The sequence below is a fragment of the Trichechus manatus genome, unplaced genomic scaffold, assembly GCF_000243295.1.
Source record: "Trichechus manatus latirostris isolate Lorelei unplaced genomic scaffold, TriManLat1.0 scaffold00120, whole genome shotgun sequence".
NCBI lineage: Eukaryota > Metazoa > Chordata > Mammalia > Sirenia > Trichechidae > Trichechus > Trichechus manatus.
In genome coordinates, this window is record NW_004444056.1 from 8505089 (window position 1) to 8514573 (window position 9485).

The window sequence follows — 9485 nt, forward strand, 5'->3', positions numbered from 1 at the left end:
TTTACTGAGAGTTTTTATCAGGAATGATTTCTTGACTGCTGTTTCCATGGATATTGATTGCTGATCCAAATAGAATGAAATCATTGAGAACTTCAAATTTTTCTCCATTCATCATGATGTTGTTTATTGATCCAGTTGTGAAGATTTATCAATTTCATCAGATTCAGGCATAATCCATAATGAAAGTTATGGTCTTTGGCCTTCATCAGTAACTGCTTCAAGTCATCTTCATTTTTGGTAAGTAAAATTGTTCCATCTTCATATGTTAGGGTACTAATAAGTCTTCCTGAAAACCTGATGCCTCACTCTTTATACAATTTCACAGATTAGTTTTTCTGCATACAGATTGAATACGGACGGTGAAAGGATACATCCTTGACACACAGTTTTTCCTTTCTTAAACAATGCAATATCCCATTGTTCTGTTCAAATGGTTGCCTTTTGTCCATGTACAGTTCTACATGAGCACAATAAAGTGCTCTGGAATTTCCAGTCTTTGTAATATGATCCACAGTTTGCTATGATCCACACAGTCAAATGACTTCACGTAATCAATAAAACACAGGTAAACAACTTTCTGGTATTCTCTGCTTTCAGCCAAGATCCATCAGACATTAGTAATGCTCTCCCTTGTTCCTCTTCTGTAGAGCCAGCCTATATTTTTAACACAGTACCCCATACGGTGGTCATAGAAGTGAAACAAATCAGGGGACTTCGGAAGCAACAAAGCACGGGACCAAGGTTGAGACTTGTCCTCAGACTATCACAATATTCCCATGATTCTTTCCAGTTTTGCTGCTGCTTTCAATTTATAATTCAATAATACTGAACTGAGAAACAAAATAAATATAAAAGAAGAGGAATTTATATCTATACAAACATAAATTTTTGTTCTTTTAAAGTAATGGTAGGTGACTAAAATTATCAGATGCCTCCATCAATACAGACAACTCTAGTCCTTGCTTAATGAAATAACCTGTCAAATCATCGGATTCTTCATGGTGACAATGACTTTAAATCAGTCTTTTACCAATTGTCATACGGGTTATAGAAAACTTTTCCTGGAATCACATTCTAAGTATATAAACTATCTTTTGTGTTTTGATTTGTTTAGTTTCGTGTCCACTGTCTGATTTTTGTTTACTGTGACTTTGATTTTACTGCACAAGAACTATTGCCTACCTAATATCAGCTTTAATTTGGGGGGGAGGAGATTGTTTTACAGCATTATTTCTAATATCCAGTAATTATCACTAATATCCAGTAAAGGAAAATTATTAAATACAGTAAGATATTGCCTTATTAAAAATAGCTGACATTTTCTTTATGACTCAGTGCATGGTCACATTTGATGAAGGTTCCATCAGTGTATCCAAGTGTCTTTGATAAAGGTTCAGTTTGTATTCACTAATTTGTGGCTGTTTTTAGGTGCTCTCCAGTAGATTCCGACTCATAGCAACACCATGTGAGGGAGTGGAACTTCCCCATAGGATTTTCTAGGCTGTAATCTTCATGGGAGCAGATCTCCAAGTGTTGTGTTCGAACCACCAACCTTTCCTTTAGCAGCTGAGGGTTTAACCCTGTGCCACCAGGGCTCCTTATTCACTAATTTAGGTATACTAAATCCTCAGTACGCTTACATTTTATTACATTATAGATGTGATTTCAGTGGGAATTGTTTTTAATTTTTCCCTTCAAGCTTAGTGATTAATCAATTTTTCTTTGAATTTTTGTGTTTCTATTTAGTCACGTTTCCAACACCCTTTTTTATGTGCATACATAGACATGAATATCCTATCTTCATGTTTAATTTCCTTGTTGTTAGTTGCCAATGAGTTGATTCCATCTCATGGTGACCCCATGTATTACAGAGTAGAACTGCTCCATACGGTTTTCTTAGTTGTAATCTTAAGGGAAGCAGATCGGCAGACCAGTTCTTTCATGGAAGGTGCGAACTAACAATCTTTAGGTTAGCCTCCCAGCACAAACTGTGCCACCCAGGGATCGTTTTCCCTAGGAATAAAGCAAAACAAAATATAATAGTTGCCATTAAATTGACTCCAACTTATGGTGATGCCATGTGTGTCAGAGTAGAACGATGCTCCTTAGGGTTTTCAATGACTGATTTTTTTCAGAAGTAGATCACCGAGTCTTTCTTCCATGGATCCTGTGAGTAGACTTAAACTTCCAATCTTTTGATTAGAAGCTGACCGAGTTAACTATATGCACCACCCAAGAACTCAAGTACATTAAAAAAAAAAAAAAACTTCTTAATAGAGAATCCTAATCACCCTATCAAAACCATAAAACTTAGAAGACCCAGAAGAAAAGGCAGTCCCATGAGTTCTGGCTCTCACAGGTTTCAAGGTATATATATTGAACGTTATTGATGGCATTGCCGGTGATAATACCCATGGATTATTGCCAACCCAGTATGCTTCCCTAAGCTTCAGCATCCACAGTGGTTTTTGAGGTTTCATCACATGGGCGTGATTGATTGAATTTTTGCCTAAGTAGCTGAACCCCAGCCCTCCACTTGCTTCTCCATCTCCCAAGTCAGGCTGGTATCATGGGGCCTATAGCCCTGTCATAAGAAACCAAACTCCGTTTTGTAAATGCTTCAGCATCCCCTTTCGTCCAGCCTGTGCTTGAACATTATGTGTTTCAAAAGAGCAGGCCTACTCGTCTTTCTAATCAACTAACCCTCACTCCCACATGTAAAATCTCAGAAAAGCATCCAGAGGCAGCTCCTCCCTTCTCCAGCTCTCCCTTTCCCCTGCTACATATCACATCTGGGAATCCAGATAAGGACCCCATGCCTTCTCTGCCGAATTTGTGCCCCCAGACCCCAGTTTTCTGCCACTTGTTTTAAATTAACCAGCAGTCCTTAAGCCCACCAAATAGAGTGTTCTCCCCTCCTGGATCCTATTAAAGGCTGAGCCCCAGTCTGTCTGCACTCTCTGTGTTTCTCCCCTTCTTTGGTGCTCCTGGGAGCTCAGAGTGCAGCCCTAGAATGTGTTACCCTCTGGGACCTGTGAGTAATAAACAGTCATTTCTTCGTTTTGGGTGTTGAATGTTAAACTGCAGCTTTGTAACCAAAGAAACCCCCCCAATTTCTACACAAGTGGTCTCACTAGCTGACCCCACTGGGTGGCTGTGTGTTTCCTCCTGCAGTGGGCTATCATTTACCTCTTCATATTTATCCAATATTAACACAAACCCCAGCTCTCTAATCACATGGTGAGTCTTTCTGGCATGACCAGCTTCCACTCTATGTCATCTCTTTAGTAGAAACTATCAGGTGAGGACCAAGGGGCCCACCACGAATCTTAAAGGCAGTCCTATCACTCTGGAAATTCCAGTGGTTTAGCGGTTACTTCCCAGGAGCCAGGACAAAGGCCAGAACTCGCTTTGTTATTGTTGTTAGTTGCCATTGAGTCCATTCTGACTCATGGTGACCCCATGTGTGCAGAGTAGAACTGCTCCATAGGGTTTTCAAGGCTGTGACCTTTTGTAAGCAGATAACTAGGGTTGTATTCTGAGGCACCTCTAACTGGGTTTCAACCGCCAAACTTTTGGCTAGTAGTCAAGCACTTAACTCTTTGTATCACCCAGCAGCCACAGACTTCTCTTAGGTGAGATCAAATTTCTTACTACAGAGTAGAATTACATATGTCCAATGTTCTAAAATACTGAAACATGAACAGAAAATGATAATGAAAATCCAGCCAGAAAATCCATCACTGAGACACAACTTCTCGTATTTTGATGAATTATATTGGTGGTGTGCATGCACCATTGGTTTCTTTCTTAGTTATCTAGTGCTGTTACAACAAAAGTACCACAAGTGGATGACTTTAACAAAGAGAAATTTATTCTCTCACAGTTTAGGAGGCTAAAAGTTCAAATTTAGTGTGACAGCTCTAAGAGAAGACTTTCTCTCTCTGTTGGTTCTGGAGGAAGGTCTTTGCCATCAATCTTGCCCATGGTCTTGCAACTTCTGAGTGCAGGGACACACTGTCAAAGGACACACTGTTCAAAGGACACATTGTCCTCCTGGTTCTCGTTTCTTAGTGGTATGAGATCCCCCTGTCTCCCTGTGTCTTTGGTTTCCTTCATTCTCCCTTGCTCCAGAGAGGGTAGGACCAGTAGACATATCTTAGATGACCTTTCACAAGCTTTTAAGATCCCAAGGGCTACTCACCAAAGTAGAATGTAGAACATTTTCCTTATAAACTATGTTAATGCCCATTGAGCTATATGTCCCCCGAGACCATAGTCCCCAGAGCCCTCAGCCCAGTAACTTGGTTCCTATAGGCGTTCTGAAGTGTCTGTGAAGCTTCTATGACTTTCCCTGGAAACGTTGTGCTGACTTCCTCAGTGTTGTGTACTACTCTTCACCTCTCTGGCCGACAAATCCTGGGAGATATCCCAGAATCAGTATGTCTGCAGCAATGGAGTGCTTCCTCCTGCTTAGAAACTTGCCTCAACTTGGAGCAGATTTTCCTGGGTTGGGGCAGGGCTATTTGAGTGCAGCCCTGCAATGTCTGACGTACACATGGCCCCTCGTTGACTACATGCTGTTCCAGAAGCACTCTGCCACCTCTGGGCAGGAGGGCTACTGTGTGCTGTGTATAATGCAGGATTACATCACCCGAGCCTTCCGTCATCCCGGCGATGTCATGGAGCCCTCACACGGGCCGGCTCGAGGTTTCCTTCGACACGAACAGGAAGACTTCCATGAATTTCTCATGTCCACTCTGGATGCCATAGACAAAGCCTACCTGCATAGCCAACAGGCACTTCTGTAGCCTCTCCTAAGGTACCACCCTGATCTTTCAAATCTTTGGTTGCTACCGGAGATCTCAGATCCAGGGTCGCCACTGCCAGGAGTGTCAGACACTTTCAACACTTACCTGAACATTTCTCTGGACATCCAGGAAGCTCAGAGTGTGAACCGAGCTTTGGAAGAGTTGGTCACGGCTGAAGAGCTGGATGGTGAAAATTCATATCATTGTAGGATTTGTCAGAAGAAGGTGCCCGCTTCCAAGATGCTGACTTTGCACACTTGCCCTGAGGTCCTTATCCTTGTAATGAAATGCTTCTCAGACTTGACCGGCTTCAAAACTGCTAAGCACATGCACTATCATGAGACTCTCGATGTGAGCAGATACATGTCTCGACAGGACGGAGGACCAGCTGTTTACAGACTCTACTCGGCGCTGGTCCATGTTTGGTGCCCAGCTGCAACCAATGACCTCTATGACAGGGAACACAACAGAGACTCCCAGATAGAGCAGGAGAAAAATGTAGATCAGGATTCAAATTCTTGTTAAAAGACAAGACTTAATCGTCTGACAGAGACTTGAGGAGGCCTGGCAATTCCTCGATTCCCCAGGGGACTCTGACATGATGAGTGGAGGCCTGTTCTTCCTGTGGACTTGGGAAAATTTTCCATAGGCTCCAACAGGCCACAGGACAGCATCCCTGGGACTCCATGGCAGGCACATTCAGACTCCTGGTCCGTCTTAGAAAATTTTCCTAAGACACACGCACATATACAGGCTGTTCCGGAGCTCCCAGGCAGACTTGGGAACATTTTCAAGGAGATTGGTTGATTAATTGCTTTGATCATTTGATTGATTTGCTTGACTGATTATTTGATTGATCTATATTTTATTAGCTATTTATATTTATTTTTACGTTTTTATTGTGTTCCTCTATTTCACTGTTTGATCAATTCATTGATTAATCTTGAGTCCAGGGAACCACCATCTGACAGAGTGCTTGAGTGGGAACAAGGGAGTAGCTTGTTGTGGTTAGAGACCTGTGGGGACATCATGCAAATTCCTAAATCATCACGATATTGATATTTTAATGCCAACTATTGTATGCTGCTTAAAACCATTTAAGATAGTATAGCTACAGGACAATCGTCAGACTATTTGAGAGAAAAGAGCCAAGACAGTGGCTGCTTTTGTAAATCAGAGGTAAATAATGATTCGTAAATAATAATTTTTCTGCTTTTAAAAATTCAAAATCTGGACTTCTGGAAACACGGCGCTCTAGGCAGAAACACAACACCGTTCCTCCACAGCAAAGATCCAAAAAACTAAGCCAAACAGAGAAAAAAGCAATCCTCAAACCCTAAACATCAAATGAAGACATAAAGAACTCAGCCAAGCACCAAATGGAATAAGAACCTGACGGAGAACAAAAAGTGAGAAGACGTACATGCAGAGGTCCCTTATCAGCTAACAGAGCATGGATCTGCCATTTTGGACTCCTATCGGAGACCAGCGAACAGGGGATATGAGAAAGCAGCTTCACGGAGTTTCCAGCAGGAGACAGAACAACCAGTAGAACAGCGATGTAAGCTTTCCCACCCCCACCCTTCTTCATCCTACTAGGCCTCCTCTGCTTCCTGAGGCCAAAGTCTTTTGGCCGGGAAGCACCAGTCACTTGTATTCCACCTGCCCACACTGGCCAACTGCCTGAGGGCCTTTTGTTGGCTGCTAGTGTTGCTTTTTTCTGCTACTTTTTATCCTTCCTTACCTCTCACTGCCTCCCCCACCTTTTGCTCAAATACCTGGCTCTGTGTGCCGTCTTTGCTTCTTCCTGAGGGGCTGTGGAGCTCTGCTCCAGTGTGAAACTGCTTCTTGGTCCACACTGCCATGCTGGTGGGATCCCGGGGCTTTTGTTTGTTTGTTCTGAATTGTTTGTTTGGTGCCTTTTTCTTTTCTTGAGTTGGAAGCCCGTTCTGGCAGGGCAGTTCTGCATGGCTTGGGACCTACACCCTCAGCTTGGGTAGATGTGCACAGGGATCCCTGAAGGCGTTTCTTTTTTGGTGGTTTTTTTGGGGGGTTTCTTGTTCTTTTTTTAATTTGTTCTGTTTTCTTTTCCCTCTTTTAGTCTTTCATCATTACTCAGTTTCTCATCTCTGTATACCTTCCTTCTCTTTCTGTCCCTTGAATACCTTGCACTGAGTGACACCTCTATGCCTTCTAGACAGGCTGTACTTCAACACCTGGGAACAACTTCCCCAGACCTTGTAGCCGTACCGCTGGGATCCCTGGGAGCTTTTCTTTTCTTTTTTTCTAATTTTTCTTTATTCTTTCTTTCTTTTTTTTCCTTCTTCCTCTTTTTGTTTTTCTCCATTTCACAGTCTCTCGTTTCTCCAGTGCAACAGCAAGGTCCCAGCACTCTTTTTTGTTTGTTTGTATGTTTTTGGCTCTAGTTCCTCTCTCCTCTCTCCCATACCCATCTTAGCTCCACACATCACAATCTCTCTCCTCCATGCTGCCTACCTGCACCATGCACTGAACATCACACCACTAAGCAGCACAGGCATGGACTAATGGAACCTGCCCTGTAATGATTATTGACCTGCCCTGGTGGCTGTAGTAAGTGCCAAAAACCACGCATCCCAGAAACTCCTCTTCAGTTAGACCTGCCCTGCTGTACTATATCTGAGCAACCGACCCTGCCAATTGGAGAAGGAAGCAAAAAGTATTGTGCCCACAGACAAGCAAACAACAAAGAACACACCACCTGCCGGCTCAGGCATAGCCAGATAAAACAAAAAAAGGATGAAACAAACAAATCTACAATCAATAAATGAGAAAATTAACTACTGAATGCCCTGAAGACAGCAGACAATATCAAAAGATTTACAAAACCAGAAGAAGATGGTTCCGATAAGTGTCCAAAATAAAACACCAGATGACTTTCTAGTAGAAGAAAAGCCACTAGAACTACCTGATAGAGAATTCAAATCTCTAATACCCAGAATTATCCAAGAGTTGAAGGAAACAGCAGACAAAAAAGAGGAAAAAAGACAAATTCATGGAAAAGGCAGACAAATTCATGGAAAATACAGACAAAAAATAGAAGAATTCAGGACAATAATGCAGGAACAAAATAAAATCACAGCTAGAAATTATACAAAAACAACAATTAGAAATCTGAAAGATAAACAAGATTTCAGAAATGGACAGTATCATAGAAGGGCTGAGAAGCAGATTTGAAAGGTGGAAGACAGGATCAGCAGAATTGAAGACAAACACTTGGCTACAACTCTGAGTAAAAATCAGAGAAAAGAACGAAGAATTAAGAAGAGACGCTGGAAATTATGCGAGATACAATCAAAAGCAAACATTTGCTAGTGATCAGAGTTCTAGAACAGGGGGAGAAAACACAGAGAGGATTGTTGAAGAACTGATGACAGTAAACTTCCCCAATATCATGAAACATTAAAAACTGGCCATCCAAGAAGCTCAATGAACCCCATATAAGACAGACGCCAAAAGAAATTCACCAAAGCATATCATAATCACACTCGCCAAAACCAAAGACAGAGAATCCTGAGAGAAGCTCATGAAAAACAAGAAGTCACATACACAGGAGAAACAATAAGACTAAGCTCAGATTATTTGGCAGAAACCATGCAGGCAAGAAGGCAATGGGATGACATATATAAAACCTTGAAAGAAAAAATTACCAGCCAAGAATAATATATCTTGCAAAACTCTCACTGAAATATGATGGTGAAATTAGTATATTTCCAGATAATCAGAAATTAAGGGACTATGTAAAAACTAAACCAAACTTACAAGAATTATTAAAGGAAGTCTTTCGATCTGAGAACAAACAACTTGAGCCCACAGGCTGAATCTAGGTTCCAGGATTGTACCATCCAGATATCAAACTAGGACATGAACTCTCAAGTACTATCCAAAACCAGAAGAAATACAACAGGGAATCAGAGCAGTTAATCTGTAAATGACAACGACACCAGCACAATAAAAGAGGGAATAAGCGGTGTAGATATAGAACCTTCTAATGGAGAGGAAGGCAAGGTGATATCAAGTAATAATAAAATGTTTCAAACTTAGAAAGATAAGGGTAAATTTCACGGTAACCACAAAGAAAGTTAACAAACATAAAAATAAACAGGAATAACATAAAGTCTCAGTAAAAACAAAACCTACAGAAACAAAAGAAATGAAAAATATCCACAAACAAAAGGATTTCAGCACAGGAGAGTAAGAGGAACAAAGAAAAAGTAAGCACCACAAATAAAAAAGCACTACAAAATGACAGCAATAAACTCACATCTATCAATAATTACACTGAATGTAAATGGACTCAATGCACCCATAAAGAGACAGAGAGTGACAGAATGGATAAAAAACAGGATCCACCAATATGCTGTCTACAAGAGACACACCTTAGAAACAAAGATGTAAATTTATTAAAAATCAAAGGTTGCAAAAAAATATATCAAGCCAACAACTACCAAAAAAGAGCAGGAGTGGCAATACTAATCTCAGATAAAACAGACTTGAAAACAAAATCCACTATAAAAGACAAAGAAGGACACTATATAATGATTAAGGGGATGATCCATCATGAAGACATAACCATAATAAACATCTATGCACCCAATGATAGGGCTCCAAAATACATAAAACAAACTCTAACAG

At 41.1% G+C, this 9485-nt stretch overlaps 1 pseudogene; it reads left to right on the top strand.

Moving 5' to 3' along the window:
- Positions 1-9485, top strand: part of LOC111822020 (ubiquitin carboxyl-terminal hydrolase 17-like protein 6) — an 83812-nt pseudogene that overhangs the window by 2296 nt on the left and 72031 nt on the right.